Source organism: Felis catus, chromosome F2 (genome assembly GCF_018350175.1).
Source record: "Felis catus isolate Fca126 chromosome F2, F.catus_Fca126_mat1.0, whole genome shotgun sequence".
NCBI classification, from domain to species: domain Eukaryota; kingdom Metazoa; phylum Chordata; class Mammalia; order Carnivora; family Felidae; genus Felis; species Felis catus.
The window spans coordinates 285028-302138 of record NC_058385.1 but is presented as its reverse complement, the minus strand read 5'-3'; the positions used below and the strand labels follow the sequence as shown (position 1 = coordinate 302138).

The following is a 17111-nucleotide window of genomic DNA, read 5'->3' as shown; positions in this document are numbered from 1 at the left end:
CAGAAGATAAAATTATGAAAAAAGGAAGCTTAGAAAAAGAGAGATAAAAATCCAGGAGTATGAGAGGAGAATTACCGAACTAAGGGACACAATTAAATGTAATAGCATATGCATAATTGAGATTCCAGAGGTGGAAGAGAGAAGGAAAGGTGCTGAAGTTATACTTGAAGAAACCATAGCTGAGAACTTCCCTGATCTGGGGAAGGAAAAAGGCATTGAAATCCAAGAGGCACAGAGAACTCCCTTCAGACGTAACTTGAATCGATCTGCATCACATATAGTCAAACTGGCAAAATACAAGGATAAAGAGAAAATTCTGAAAGCAGCTAGGGATAAACATGCTCTAATATATGAAGAGAGACTGATAAGACTAGTGACAGATTTATCTACTGAAACTTGGCAGGCCAGAAAGGAATGGCAGAATATCTTCAATGTGATGAAGAGAAAAACTATGCAGCCAAGAATTTTAATCCAGCAAGTGTCATTTAGAATAGAATGAGAGAAAAAGGTATTCCCCCCCCCCAAAAAAAAAACCAAAAAAAGAAGGAATTCATCACAACTAAACCAGCCCTACAAGTGATCCTAAGGGGTATTCTGTGAGTGAAATGTTACAAGGAAAACAAAGTACTAGAGACATCACTACAAGTATGAAACCTACAGAGATCATGACTCTAAACCCATATCTTTCTATAATAACACTGAATGTAAATAGACTAAATGCTCCAACCAAAAGACATAGGGTATCAGAATGGATAAAAAAACAAGACCCATCTATTTGCTGTCTACAAGAGACTCATTTTAGACCTGAGGACACCTTCAAATTGAAAGAGAAGGGAAGGAAAACTATCATGCTACTGGAACTCAAAAGAAAACTGGAGTAGCCATACTGATATCAGACAAACTAGACTATAAATTTAAAGGCTGAAGATTAATTTAATAAATTTAATTTAAGTTAATAAATTAAAGACTATTAATTTAATAAATTAATAAATTAAAGACTATAAATTAAAGGATGAAGAATGGCATTATATAATAATTACAGGGTCTATCGATCAGGAAAGCTAACAATTTATCTTTATCCCCAAAAGATAAAACAATTCATCACAATCATAAGCAGCCTTCTTGATAAGAATGTGTTAATTTCAGGGGACTTTAATACCCCAGTGACAACAATGGATAGATCATCTAGACACAGGATCAATAAAGAAACAAGGGCACTGAATGATACATCAGAACAGATGGACTTGACAGATATATTTAGAACTCTGCAAACCAAAGCAACAGAATATACTTTCTTCTCGAATGCACATGGAACATTCTCCAAGATAGATCACATACTGGACACAAAACAGCCCTTTATAACTATACAAGAATTGAGATCATACCATGCATAATTTCAGACCACAATGCTATGAGCTTGAAATCAACCACAGGACGAAGTCTAGAAAACCTCCAAAAGCATGGAGGTTAAAGAACACCCTACTAAAGAATGAATGAGTCAACCAGCCTTTCCTTAGAGAGGAAATTAAGAAATATATGGAAAAATATACATTTATATATATATAAATTTTACCTCAGTTCTTTCTTAGCACACATAATTATGACTTTTACTTATTATGTATTAGTTAAACAACTCAGAATTTCACCAAATTAAAAGCAACAATTATATCAGATATATGAAACCCAAAGTGAAACAGATAATATAAATAACCTTCCACAAGGAAGTCTCCCTGTAGTCATATGACGGCTGTGGGTTTATGGTAGGAATCACTAAGTTTCCTCTTGGAATAAGGTTTCCACTGAGCACTAAATTATTTTCAAAATGTCCATAATAAGGTGGTTCCAGGCCTGGACTCATAATAAGAGTCCTGAGTAAAGTTCGGTGCTGCTGTCTCTACACAAGAAGTTTTGTATTGCTCTCTGGCAGTCTCTCATTAGTCTGAAGATTAAAAACCACAAATACATTTTCTTTTTCCCAAAATATTTCCTAAATGCCTTATATTTTTTAAGTTTCTGTAATAGTAAATAGCATTTGCCATTGAACAGTGTTTTAACACTTAACATGTGACAGAGCACACCTACTATCTAAAATTATACTTTGAAAATTGTTCTAAAAAAATACTTATGTTTCCAGGGGGATTCCTAACTAACAATTCAAATCAGGGAAGGGAGAGAAGTGGCTATCAGTGATGTACATGGCTTAACAAATAATACTTGCTGTCTTCTGGAATGGCTGTACTGACAGGATCCTTCAGGATGCCATTATATATACATATATTTATAAACCTGTTTACAGATGTAAAACTAAACCATCCCTCAAAGACATTTTCAAGCGTTTGCTTTCACCACTCTTGTACTGAGCATTTGACACTGAGGAATCATTGAGACCAACATCTCTAGGGGAGATAGTAGATGGCAGAGGTGTGATCAGAAAGAACTAAAACAGCCACAGAGGCAATTAGCTTATAACAGTTACCGAGGCACTGGAGGCACTGGAGGCACTGGAGGCCCTTTCTGTCTTCAGTCTTCCAAATACCTCCCTCCCACCATGGTGCTCTTTTTAGCCACTTTGGGAATTATACTACCTTTCAGCCCTGTGTGAGTCTTTCTGTATTTCACCTGGATGCCTTCATGTAAAGTAGAAAAAGCATAAAGGATGGTTTGTCTCAAGGCGCACTCTAGTAATCATACCAAAGATCACAATCAAGAGAATAAATGTACCAAGCTGCCAGGATGAGTAGTAGTAGTACTTGACCTTTTAGGTTAAAGATGTAATCTTCCAAAAAGAAACTCATCGACATTTCTATTTAGGGTAATTCTGACAAGCAATTTTATAATAATATGCTTCTAAATGAGAAAGCTTCAAACAATGCACTTAAAGACTAGCAGATCTGATCGATGGAAAATATACAGGGCGGGGGGTGAGGTGGGGTGGGGGAAGAGTCCCTGTAAAACCGAAAAAAAGAGGAGGGATGCAAACTGTCCTGGACTAACATTTCAAAGGTGAGTTCACTTAGAAACATCATTTTCCAAAATTACACGATCTAGTTGGCTTTCACTTCCTACTCATCTCATGATCTTGGCTCCACAGAAATTATGCTTTAGAGGCAAATTAATAAGCTAAATTTCTTGTCTATGATTCTGTTTTGACTTACGTGTTCAGCTTATTTCTCAAGGACTTTCTAATTCTTCTAGGTAGAGCTGCCTGTAGGTTTCCAACTCTGTTTTACTTTTTTTTTTTTTAAACATTTATTTATTTTTGAGACAGAGAGAGAGACAGAGTATGAACGGGGGAAGGTCAGAGAGAGAGGGAGACACAGAATCTGAAACAGGCTCCAGGCTCTGAGCTGTCAGCACAGAGCCCGACGCGGGGCTCAAACTCACAGACCGTGAGATCATGACCTGAGCTGAAGTCAGACACTTAACCGACTGAGCCACCCAGGCGCCCCTCCAACTCTGTTTTAGTAGAATCTTCTTGAGAAGTCTTCATTGTAGAGATCTGAGATTCCGGATCTTTAATTCTAAGTTCCATTTGACTTCTCGTTGAAGCATGACATTTTCCCTTAACTTGTCCAAGTTTTCTTGAGCTGCTGCTTGTGCCTAAAGCAAATTAACAGGATGGTTTTAAAATAGCTATAATCTGAATAATTAATTATACATGTTTCCTTTAGTTCTGAGTCAATGATTTAGAGAGCAATTTTATTTAAAAAAATTTTTTTTTCAATGTTTATTTATTTTTGGGACAGAGAGAGACAGGGCATGAACGGGGGAGGGGCAGAGAGAGAGGGAGACACAGAATCGGAAACTGGCTCCAGGCTCTGAGCCATCAGCCCAGAGCCTGATGCGGGGCTCAAATTCACGGACCGCGAGATCGTGAGATCGTGACCTGGCTGAAGTCGGACGCTTAACCGACTGCGCCACCCAGGTGCCCCTCAGAGAGCAATTTTAAATGAAAAAAAGCTCAAGCGTAAAATATTTATCATCAATGTCAACTGAATTAAATATGATTTATAAAACTAAAGTTCAATCATTCTTGTATTAGTATTCACACAATCTGATAATTCAAATAATAGAATAAATGACAAAATTTTAAAAGTCAACAATAAACTTAAGAATAATCCAAGTACAGTGCAATTTTTAAATCACAATTTTTCTTTTCCTCTTAATAGTGAGACTAGTTGTTTAAATTATCATTTTTTCTTATCCTCTCGATTTAGTAGGAATAAAGATGAAAACAAATCTTTAAAGGCAGGAACAAATGCCTCCAGAAATCTACAAATTACCATAAAGCAAGTAGAGGAAACACATACAATACATATATCCAAAATGTAATTTTCAGTGAAATGAATTAAAGCACATTACAGATCAATAAATTAACCTGTAAAAACAGGTTGACTTCGTGTAATTTTTCTATGTAATTTTTCTGGACTATGTCAAGTCATGCTCTTTCTTCAATATCCCGTTTATACTGTTCCACTTGACTGCATTCTACCATATTCATTTCCATAAATTGTTTCCATTTGACTACTTCTTGCTGTAACTTCTTGTTATTGCTCACTTCTTGTTATTGCTCTCTAGTTTTTCACGTTCTTAGAAAGATTTCATTGGTAATAACTCTTGTTGAAGAACTTGATTTTTTGCATCGAGGTGCAAAACTCATTTTTATGATGTAGTTTCCAGTTCTGTTGTAAAGACATCAGCCTGCATGAATAAAACACTATAGTTTGGAATTGGAATGAAACCAGTCTCTAACTCAAAACTACTATCAAAATTTTTTTTCAGATTTTAAGTAATCTCTATGCCCACTGTGAGGCATGAACTCACAATCTCAAGATCAAGAGTAACTGAGCCAGCCAGGGACTCAAAATTTAAATAAACTCATTTGCAACAAAATTTTACCTGTGTTAGAATGTGGAACCTTAAACAACTCAGAAAATCAAGAGACATGTTAAAGCCATCAGGTGTTACTGAAATAGATCTTTGCTATCATTGTCTTTACTACACAATATTTGCACTTCATTCTATACTTTTATTTTTCTATGATTTTTTCATATCTTTCTTTCATAAAATAAGTCCCCTCTTAGGAGAAAATCTCTTAGCCCTTCCCCCATCTTAACACTCCATAATTTTTAAAGAAGTTTTAGCAATATCATATTGACTTATGTATGCCCAAGTCAAAAAATACGTCCCAAGATAAGACTCTGGAAATAAGACTAATTCATGAATCTATAAGTAATGATTCTAATGCCACGACTTGTTTCTGAACTGCAAATGTTTATGCTAATTTGAACTGCATTCCCAGGAGAAATGATTCTCCAGGATGTGTTAAGAAATCACATCTCCCAGTATAAAACTTTAATTGGATGATCCACATATGTTTTTGAGGCAAAAAAAATTTTTAATTCAATACTGTTATCTTGTAATCCTTTGTTACTTTCTAGAAAATAAGAGATCATACTAAACAAAAACAACAACAACAAAACTGGCTAGAGTTTCAGTGATGCTGAGTTGGGAAGGACTTCCGTCCATTCTACATGATTGGTAAGACAAGGTGAGTGGATGTGGTGGTTTTATAAATTTGTTGATACTTCTGTGAAAATCCCTCCCCTTAAATATATGCTGGCTTCAGTAACTCATTTCTAGTGAACAGAATATGCAGAACTGCTGTGATTTTTAAGGCCAGGTGAGAAAATGTGATACAGCTTCCATCTGACTTTCTTTCTCTAGGGACCTCACACTTAGAACGCAGCCACCATGTTGTGAGGAATCCCAGGCTACCTAGTGAGTCTTCATGTAGATACTCCAGCTGAGACTAGCCAACGTCCTAGCCAAAGGCCAGCCTCAACAGCCAAACACGTGCATTAACAAGCCTTTAGATGATTCTAGTCTTCAGCTTCCAGTTATGCCAGCTGATGCCAAATGAAGAAGAAATGAGTTGCCCTACTCTGCTTTGCCTAAAGATTGGTGAACAAGATAAATGCTGTTTTGAACTACTAGGTTTTGAGGTGGCCTATAATGCAGCAGTAAATTGCTACCACAGATACTGATACTAAAAATGGTGTGCTGCTATTCAAAAAAACCTAAAACTAAACTTCCTTTGAACCAGGAGGTAGGTGGAACCTGGAAAGATGTAGAAAAGCATAAGAATGAGACCCAAAAAGGGCCTCCACAAGACTCTTAGTGGAAACCTGATGGCCTGTGAAGAGGCTGACAGCAAGGGTTTCTAAGCAAGTGAAGAAAATGACACTGGAGGAAAGGGAAGTCATGCTACAAAATACCTGAAAGTTAAACGGATAGGAAAGAGAAACAAAAGAAAGACTATGCAACTGAAAGGAACCAGGACTTACTGGGTTCAAGTATCTGTTTCTCATTTACAGCCTCTCTACATGTTGAACTGTCAAATAATGCTAAAATAAAGAAATGGCTTTTGGGTTAAGAGAAAATCCAGGGTGCTACCAGGAAAACAGAAAGATTTAAGGTATGCCTCCAATTTCTTTAAGGATCTTAAGAGTATAAGATTTTTTTTAAAGTGGGTTCCATACCCAACATGGGGCTTAAACTCAGCACCCAGATATCAAGTGTCACATGCTCTACTAACTGAGCCAGCCAGGAGCCCCAAGAGTAGACAAAGTTTAAAGGCATTGTCCTGTAAGAGCTTCACAGGAAACCTGAAGCGAAAAACTTATCTCAAAAGGACTTGGGAGGGTCGCTTTGCTAAAACACGGCATGAAATCCAGTAATATTTACAAAAAACTAAAAAAAAGGTAAGAGATTTATAGTAGCAAACATACTATTTGCTACCTTGGACTAAAAGAGACCAAATAGTGCAAAATGAAAAGAGGCCTTTGGGTCTTAGAAGTCCCACAGAGAGAAAACAGGATGAAAAAACAGCTGCAAATACAGGTCATTCCTTATGAAAAGGAAGGAACCAAGAGCTCAAAGAGTAAAGAAAGGGAAGAGACATGGAGAAAGTATTCCCGTGGTTAGGACTAAGTCCTAACTTAAGAACTGACAGCATGCATCAGGCTGTATTTCAAAACTCCTATGGACTAGGGTGCTTCCCATCTTCTTTTTCTGAATGGGAGAGTCTTCAGCAGTTGACTAGAACGTTGCATTTGTGAGTGGTAAATAACTGTCTCTTTCGTTCTCAAGTCCTCATATTGAGAACCCTTGCACTCAAGGAGCTATACTTGAGATACCATAACCCAGGCAGCTTATCCCCACTGCACCTGATTAAGATGGTAAGATCTTGGACTCAAGCCTGAACTTGATGCCATGATAACTGAGACCTGCAGGAGGTATTGCAGGGGGAGGGGATTGAATGTATTTTTCAGGTGGGAGGAATACAAACAATTGTGGCCAGTGGGTAAATTATACTGCTTTTTAAAGGTGTCCATAGGTTTTAAATATTAATTCCATTAAAAAAAAAAAGGTCATGGAACAACCTTAGTGACTTGCTCCTAATGAACAGAATATGTGACTATGATCCTGTGTGTATTCCAAGCCTAGGTGACAAAAGGCGATACAGCTTCTGCCTTGCTCTGTATCTCAGGCTGCTTACTTGGAATCTAGCTCCCCATCTAGTGAGGAAGTCTAGGTCACAAAGAGGGTCTAGGTGTGTCAGTTTAAGTGTTTCTGCTGCCTCCTGAACTGAAGTCCCAGGCAACAGCCAGCATCAACCACCAGACATTAGTGAACAAATCTTCAAATGGATCCAGCCCCAAACCTTTCAGTTGCCCCACCTGAAGCTGAGCGGGGCAGAGACTAGCTGTCCTGGCCACACTTTTCCTAACAGATTTGTGGACAAAAAAAAAATCTAACCTTTGGGGAGTTTGTTAAGAAAAAACCAAAAATGATAAATTGAAATGTGTATGAAAAAAAAAAAAAGAGATAAGACACATAAACTTGTATAGGAGAAATTGGTCTCCATTAAAGTAGGATGTAATAAATGTTAAGATTAATTTATTAACAACCAATGGTGCTAATGAGAAGAAGCAGATAACTAGAAGCAAGATCTAAGAAGTTTTTCTCTCAGTTTTCCCCCAGTTAGGATCATATTAGCTGCTCATTTTCCATATATGGCCTTTATTATGTTGAGGTATGGTTCCTCTAAGCCTACTTTGTTGAGGTTTGTATCATGAATGGATGTTATAGCTTGTCAAATTCTTTTTCTGCATCTATTGCAATGATATGATTTTATGCTTTTTTGAAAATTAATATGAGGTATCACATTCATTGATTTGCAAATATTGAACCACCCCTGCAAACCAGGGATAAATCCTATTTGGTTATAGTGAATGATTTTTTTAATGTTTGTTTATTTTTGAGAAAGAGCACAAGCAGGGGAGGGACAGAGAGGGAGGGAAACACAGAATCTGAAATAGGCTCCAGGGTCCAAGCTGTCAACAGAGCCTGACACTGGGCTCAAACTGACGGACCATGAGATTGTAACCTGAGCTGAAGGTGGATGCTTACCTGACTAAGCCACCCAGCTGCCCCTGCCCCCGGTGAATGATTTTTTAATGTATTGTTGGACTCAGTTTACTTATTTTGTTGAAGATTTTTGCATGTTCATCAGAGATGCTGGCCTGTAATTCTCTTTGTGGTGTCTTTATCTGGTTTTGGTAGCAGGGTAAAGCTGGAATAGAATGAATTTGGAAGTTTCCCTTTTATGTTTTTCTGGAACAATTTGAAAAGGACAGGTTAAACTTTCTTTTTTCTTTTTTCTTAATTTTTTTTTTAACGTTTATTTATTTTTGGGACAGAGAGAGACAGAGCATGAACGGGGGAGGGGCAGAGAGAGAGGGAGACACAGAATCGGAAACAGGCTCCAGGCTCCGAGCCATCAGCCCAGAGCCTGACGCGGGGCTCGAACTCACGGACCGCGAGATCGTGACCTGGCTGAAGTCGGACGCTTAACCGACTGCGCCACCCAGGCGCCCCTAAACTTTCTTTTTTCTTTTCTTTTCTTTTCTTTTTTTTTGTATTAGCTGTTCTTTACATGTTAAAATTTACATCTGAAGTCATCTGGTCCTAGACTTGTGTTTGTTGAGAGTTTTTTGATTCCTGATTCAGTTTCCTTGCTGGTTATTGACTTTTTTGAAATTTCCTATTTCTTCTTGTTTTAGTTTGGTAAGTTATATATTTCTAGGAATTTATTCATTTCTTCTAAGTTGTCCAACTTGCTGGCATACATTTTTTCACAATATTCTCTCATAAATGTTTGTATTTCTGTGGTGTTGGTTCTTATTTCTACTCTCACATTTGTGGTTTTATTTATTTTGGTCTTTTCTATTTTCTTGTTGATTACTCTGGCTAACGCCTTATCAGTTTAATTAATTTTTACAAAGAACCAGCTCTAAGTTTCATTGATCTGTTCTAGTTTTATCTGTTTTTTGTTTGTCTATCATTCATTTCTGCTTTAATCTCTTTTTTTAATTTTATTTTGAGAGACACCACACATGAGTGGGGGATGGGCAGAAAGAGAGAGAGAGAGAGGGAGAGAGAGGGAAGGAGGGAGAGAGAGAATCCCAGACAGGTTCCATGCTGCCAGCAGAGAGCCTAACACGGGGCTTGATCTCACAACTGTGAGATCATGACCTGAGCCAAAATCGAGAGTCAGACACTTAACCAGTTAAGCCACCCAAGGGCCCCCTGCTCTGATCATTATTACTTGCTTTCTTCTGCTGGCTTCAGGCTTCATTTCTTGTTCTTTTTCTAGCTCCTTTAGGTGTAAGGTTAGGTTGTTTGAAATTTTTCTTGCTTCTTGAAGTAGGCTTATATTGCTATGTACTTCCCTCTTAGGACCACTTTTGCAGCATCTCAAAGGTTTCAGACCATTGTTTTTCATTTCCATTTGTATACACGTATTTTTTTTTTTAAATTTCTTCTTGTATTTCCTGCTTAACCCATTCCAGTGTAGTAGCATGTTCTTTAACCTGTAGGTATTGTTTTTAATAATTAAGGCCTATTTTTTGTTTGTGATCCATTCTTGAGAATATTCCATGTACTCTTGAAAACAACATGTATTCTGTTTTAGGATGGAACGTTCTGAAAAAATCTCTTAAGTCCAATCTGGTCTGCTCTGTCATTCAAAGCCATTGTTTCTTTTTTTTTTTTTTTTAATATATGAAATTTATTGTCAAATTGGTTTTCATACAACACCCAGTGCTCATCCCAAAAGGTGCCCTCCTCAATACCCATCACCCACCCTCCACTCCCTCCCACCCCCCATCAGCCCTCAGGTTGTTCTCAGTTTTTAAGAGTGTCTTATGCTTTGGCTCTCTCCCACTCTGACCTCTTTTTTTTTTTCCTTCCCCTCCCCCGTGGGTTCCTGTTAAGTTTCTCAGGATCCACATAAGAGGGAACACATATGGTATGAGTCTTTCTCTGTATGGCTCAAAGCCACTGTTTCTTTGGTGATTTTCTGTTAAAATGTATTTTTTGGTGATTTTTTTTGTTAAGATCTATTGATGTAAATGGGGTGTTAAAGTACCCTATTACTGTCTTATTATCAATTAGTTCCTTTATGTTGGTTATTGTTTTATGTACTTGAGTGTTCTCATGGTGGGTGCATAAATATTTACAATTGTTAGATCTTCCTATTGGATTGCACCCTTTATTATGATATAGTAGCATTCTTTGGCTCTTGCTACAGTCTTTGTTTTTGGTTGTTTATTTATTTTGAGAGAGACAGAGTTGGGAAGGGACATAGAAAGGGGGAGAGAAAATTTCAAGCAGCCTCCATGCTGTCAGCATGGAGCACAACATGGGGCACAAAGCCACCAGCCATAAGATCATGACCTGAGCCAAGACCTAGTCGGTCGCTCAAATGACTGAGGCACCCAGGTGCCCCACAGTCTTTGTTTTAAGGACTCTTGTCTAACAAAAGTATCGCTATTTTTTCTTTTAACGTGATAAATTTTTCTCCATCCCCTCACTTTCATTTTTTTTAATAGAATTTATTGTCAACTTGGCTAACATACAGTGTATACAGTGTGCTCTTGGGTTTTGGGGTAGATTCCCGTGGTTCATCACTTATAGACAACACCCAGGGCTCATCCCAACAAGTGCCCTCCTCAATGCCCACCACCCACTTTCCTTTCTCACCCACCGCCCCCCCCATCAACCCTCTATTTGTTCTCTGCATTCAAGAGTCTCCTATGGTTTCCCCTCTCCTTCTCTGTAACTATTTTTCCCCTTCCCTTCCCCCACGGTCTTCTGTTAAGTTTCTCAAGTTCCACATATGAGCAAAAACATATGATATATGTCTTTCTGTGACTTATTTCATGTAGCATAATACCTTCCAGTTCCAACCACATTGCAAGAGATAGCACGATTTCACTCTTTCTCCTTGCCAGGTAGTATTCCAGTATATATATATAAACCACATCTCTTTATCCATTCATCAGTTGATGGGCATTTAGGCTCTTTCCACAATTTGGCTATTGTTGAAAGCACTGCTATAGACATTGGAGTACATATGCCCCTATGAATCAGCACTCCTGTATCCTTTGCATAAATTCCCAGTAGTGCTATTGAGGGGTTGTAGGGTAGTTCTATTTTCAGTTGTTTTGAGGAACCTACGCACTATTTTCCAGAGTGGCTGCACCAGTTTGCATTACCACCAACAGTGCAAGCATCCCCTCACTTTCAATCTGCCGGTGTCTTTATGTCTAAAATGAGGTTTTTATAGGCAGCATACAGATGGGTCTTGTTTTTTAATCCATCCTGTCACCCTAGGTCTTTTGCTTGGAGTGTTTATTCCATTTATATCCAAAGCAATTATTTATTGTCATTTTACTACTTGTTTTGTGGTTGTTTCTGGAGATTTTCTCAAATCCTTTATTGTTTTCCTCTCATTGATGTCTTTCTAATTTGCTTTAAGGATATATTTGGATTTCTTTCTCTTTATTCTTTGCATGTTTATTAGTGGGTTTTGGTATATGATAAGCATTAATTTGTAAATCACCTCTTCTGCGTGTAGCAGTCTATATTAAGTTGATGGTCACTTAAGTTAGAGCTCATTTTTTTTCTCCTCCCCGTGTTTTGATAAGCTATTATATTGTATATCCTTTTTTGGGGCATTCCTTGACGATTTTTTTTACAGAAATATACATTTTTACTGCTTTTACATTTCCTGCCTTTATACTGTCACTTTTGATCTCTCCTTTCCACTCAGAGTCCCCGATAATATTTCTTACAGGCTGATTTAGTGGTCACAAACTCCTTCCGTTTTTGTTTGTATGAGAAATTCTTTATCTCTCCTTCTATTATGAATGATAGCCTTACTGGATAGAGTATATTTGGCTGCAGATTTTTCTCATTCAGCACTTTGAATATATCATGCCATTTCCTTCTGCCTTGCAAAGTTTCTGTTGAAAAATCTCCTGCTAGCCTTGTGGGTTTTCCCTTGGAAGTTAATGACTTGTTTTGCTGCTTTTAAGATTTGTAGCAGTGGGGTGCCTGTGTGGCTCAGTCGGTTAAGCATGACTTGATCTTAGCTCAAGTCGTGACCTTGAAGTTCATGGGTTTAAGCCCTCCAGTGGGCTCTGCACTGACAGCACAGAGAGTGCTTGGGATTCTCTCTCTCTCTCTCTCTCTCTCTCTCTCTCTCTGCGCCCCTCCCCTGCTTGTGTCTGCGTTCTGTCACAGAAAAAAAACAAATAAACAAAACACTAAAAAAAAAAAAGATGTTAGCAGTATATTTTGCAAATTTAATTACAACATATCTTGGGTGTTGATTTTGATGGAAGTTCTCTGTGCCTCCTGGATCTGGATGTCTGTTTTCTTCTCCACATTAGGGAATTTTTCAGTTATTGTGTCTTCAAATCAATTATCCATCCCCTTCTCTCTGTCTTCTTCTTCTGGGACTCTTATCATATGAATGTTTTTACATTTGATGGAGTCACCGAGTGCCTCAAGTCTATTCTTGCATTGGATAATTCTTCTTTGTCTTCTTCAGCTTCACTGCTTTCCATTACTTTGTCTTCTAGGTCATTAATTTGTTCATCTGCTTCTTCCAGCTTGCTTTTCATTTTTACTTCACTCTTCATCTCTGATTCTTCAACTCTTTTATGTCTGTGGTAAGGGTCTCTCGGATGTCTTCCATTATTTTCTCAAGTCCAGTGAATATCCTTATGATCATGGTTTTAAATTTTCCATTAGGCGTGTTATTTACATCTGTCCCATTTAGGTCTTTGGCCATGGCCTTATCTTGTCCTTTCATTTGGGATAAATGCCTCTGTCTTTTCATTTTGTCTAAGTCTCTGCCAGCTTCTGTGTGTTAGAGAAGCCAGTTATGTCACCTGCTACCGAAAGTAATGGACTTAGGAAAAAGACGTCATGTAATGCCCAGGGTCTAGCACTTCAGGGAGTGCCACCAGTGTGTGCTGCATGTATTCTGCTGTTGTGTTCTGGCTATGCTATCCTTCAGGCCAGTCATCTGCAGAGGCTCTCCTTGCCTGGTCTGGTGAGTGTTTGGTCCCTGGCCTGAATGTAGCGAGTTTTCACTAGATGTACTCTGGTCTGCTTATGAAATGAGACCTGTCACCACCTCTACTGGAACTGAGGCCAAGGGAAACTCTCTGGTTGGGAGATGTGGTGTGGACAGGCATTTGTCTTGGTCTGGGGGACGGGTCTGCTGTGCTGGAACTCAAGCAAGAGTGATTGAGAAAGGTAGTTCCACCAGAGTGCAAGGGGGTGGTGTTTGGTGTAAGCAAGTTAGGTAACCAGAGCTGGCAATGCACTGCTTCCTGCAGGTGGCTTTATGTTTGTGGTTAGGGGCAGGAGAAGGAGATGGTGCCACCCAGCGGCTTTGTTCCTACAGACAGGTCTCTCTGAACTTTGCCTCTGAGGGATGTGCTCTGAGAAGAGCAAATAATCTTCCCACTGTGTGCCCCAGGCACACTTCAGACCACTGTATCCATGCTGTATGCTCCCACGTTGTTTGCCTGCCCTCTGTCCAAGAGCAGTGCAGTACCTCAGGGCTCTAACCCAGCTAAACCGGATGCCCTTTAAAACTCCAGACTTTAAGCACTACTGGTTGCAAGAACTCAAGAAATGCAGCCCCTCTTGTTTTCCAAGCCAGTGGGTATGGGGATATGTTCTCTTTGTGCATTCCCCTGTGCGTTCCTCTCTCTCATCCTTACCCACAACCTCGACTCCCTCCCCTCTGCAGCAGCCAGGATATGTTTCTCTTCTAGGCGACACTTCTGCATCAAGGACCTTCTTTGATGTGGCCTCTTTTCTCCCTTTTGTTGTGGAGTATGTTCTGTCAGTCTTCAGGTCGATTTCTGGGGTATTTAGGGTGAGCTGACTGTTATCTAGTTGTATTCGTGGGATGAGGCAAGCCTAGAGTCCTCCTACTCCTCTGCCATCTTCCTGTCTCCAAGATCTTTTGCTAAGATTCCCTTCAATTTCAACAATTCTTACAAGTAGGCAGGAATGCCTCTTTAGAATTTCCCCTCAAGTTAAGGTAGAAGCACAGAGACATACGATTTGAAGCACAATAGTTGAAAAACTGAAAGAGTCAATTTGATAACCAAAACTGGGCCTTTGATCTGATTTCAATTAAAGGAAATAGGCAGCTTTGAGTATTTTTTAATCCATTGAATACTCAATCTTCATTCTCCTTTCCTCAGTGAGGAAATAAAGAGACTGTTATGGAATCATTTTTCATCTTTTCAGTAGCAAAACAAATGTACTGTCCTTTAGCACTACTTAAATTAACTGCACATTCTCCTTTACCTTACTCCAACCTTGTTTGTGTGGGGAGGTAAGACAATTTCATCTTTGTGTTGTCCCGCAATGCTTCTCCATATCATACAAGTTGGCTTCAAAAATTTTTTTGTCATTCAAATTACCAATCTACTATTTGTTTCTGATAAATCAACTTAATACTACCTCACTTTGTACAGCTGTATTATTTGAATGATGTAATGTTTATTCCGTTAGTTATACGCTGAGCTATAACGTCTATCTTATCTTATCTTATCTTATCTTATCTATCTTATCTTATCTTGCATATCTTTCTATTTAAGTGAAAGAAGGGGATACAGGCTACTGTGTTTTCCAAGAATGTAGGATCTGTGCCAAGAACAGGATTAACACCAGTGTTACACACAAGAACCAGGTCAGAAGAGGATCTCATTGTGAGTTGCAAGATGATGGATTAGCAAGATTGCTTAACAGGAAAGAGGAATAGCCCAGAGTTAATCTTTTCCTTCCTAGATGGTGAAAACTATGGATGCCTCTATGCATTATAATGAGATAATAAAATATAATGAAGTAAACGGTAGACTGAGTCAAGAGATCCTATGGCCAAGATTTGATGGAAATGAAAGTGGGCAGCACTGACTGAGACACTAAAAGTTTGCACAGGCAGGGAACCTGGGTGGCTCAGTCAGTTGAGCCTCAACCTCTCAGGTCATGATCCCAGGGTCATGGGATCAAGACCCCTGTCAGCCTCCACACTAAGTGTGAAGCCTGCTAAAAATTCTCTCTCCTCTCTCTCTCTCCCCACACACCCCCTCGTCCTGCTTGTGCATGCTCTAAAAAGATATATAAATAAATAAATAAATAAATAAATAAATAAATAAATAAAAGTCTAAACACACTAAAGAAAGAGCATTTTATCTTTTTGAGCCTGACTTCACATCGAGTCATGGGGTCAGCAAGGCATAGGCTGGTGAAAGGGTCCTTCAAGAAGCAAAAATCTCTATAGGAGCAAAGTTAAGTTCTACCACATTGACTTTTCATTATTACACAAGTGACTGGTAATTTGCAAGATAACTAGGAAACAGTTTTCATAAAATTTGATATGGTAGTGGCATAAGGACAGACATATAGATCAATGTATTAACATTGAGAATATAAAAATAAACTCTCACATTATAGTGAACTGATTTTCCACAAGGGTGACAGACAATTAAATGGAATAAGAATAGTCTTTGTAGCAAATGGTACTGGGACAAATGGATAGCCACATGCAAAGTAATAAAATCAGACCTCTACCCCATAGCATATATACAAAATTAACTTAAAATCTAAGAGCTAAAATGATAAAACTCTTAGAAAAAAGCTTACGTGTATATGTTTGTGACTGGATTTGGCAATGATTTCTTGGACATGACACCAAAAGACAAAAGCAGATTAAGTTTACTTCATCAAAATTAAAAACTACTATGCCTCAAATATCACCATCAAGAAAGTGAAAAGGCAAGTGACTAAATAGGAGAAAATACCTGAAAATCCCATATCTGCTAAGGGATTTGTATGTAGGATATTTAAATAACTCTTCCAATAATGAAAAGACAATCCAATACAAAACGGGCAAAAGAATGGATTAGTTCTTTAAAGATGATACAGAAATGGATAATAATCACGTTCAAAGGGAGATGTTCGAGGTGCCTGGGTGGTTCAGTCAGTTAAGCTTCTGACGGGCTCAGGTCATGATCTCACGGTTCGTGGGTTCGAGCCCCGATCAGGCTCTGTGCTGACAGCTGGGAGCCTGGAGCCTGTTTCAGATTCTGTGTCTCCCTCTCTCTCTGCCCCTCCCCTGCTCACAATGTCTCTCTCAAAAATAAAAGAGACATGTTCAACATCATTAGTTCTAAGAAAATGCAAACCAAAAACCACAAGATGCCATTTCATACCCACTAGAATTGCTATCATAAAAGCAACAGATAATGACAAACATTGGCAAGAATCAGGAAAATGGGAACTCTCAAAAACTGCTGATGAAAATGTAATGTTGCTGCCACTTTGGAAACAGTCTGGCGGTTCCTCAAAAGGTTAAACTAGAAAAACAATTGTTCTAAACTTATTTGAGAGTGCACAAGTGGGGTAGAGGGACAGAGGAGAGGGAGGGAGGGAATCCCAAGCAGGCTCCATGCTCAGAGCAGAGCCCAATGTAGGGCTCGATTCCACAACCCTGAGATCATGATCTGAGCTGAAATCAAGAGCCGGCCACGCACCCGGCTGAGCCACCCAGGTGCCTGCCCCTCCTCAAAAGGTTGAAAAACCAAAACAAAAACAAACAAAAAAGGTTTATTTAGCAGAGTTACCATATGAACCAGCAACTGTATTTACAGGTATATACCCAAGAGAAA

General features: G+C 38.7%; 1 long non-coding RNA gene across 7 annotated transcripts in view; it reads right to left on the bottom strand.

The window, feature by feature from the left end:
* Positions 1-3889: 3889 nt before the first annotated feature.
* LOC105261322 overlaps positions 3890-17111 on the bottom strand; it is a 57496-nt gene continuing 44274 nt past the window's right edge. For all 7 annotated transcript variants that reach the window (XR_006592417.1, XR_006592419.1, XR_006592420.1 and 4 more), the window contains one exon: positions 3890-4701. This is a non-coding gene — a long non-coding RNA (uncharacterized LOC105261322). The remainder of the gene's footprint in view (positions 4702-17111) is intronic.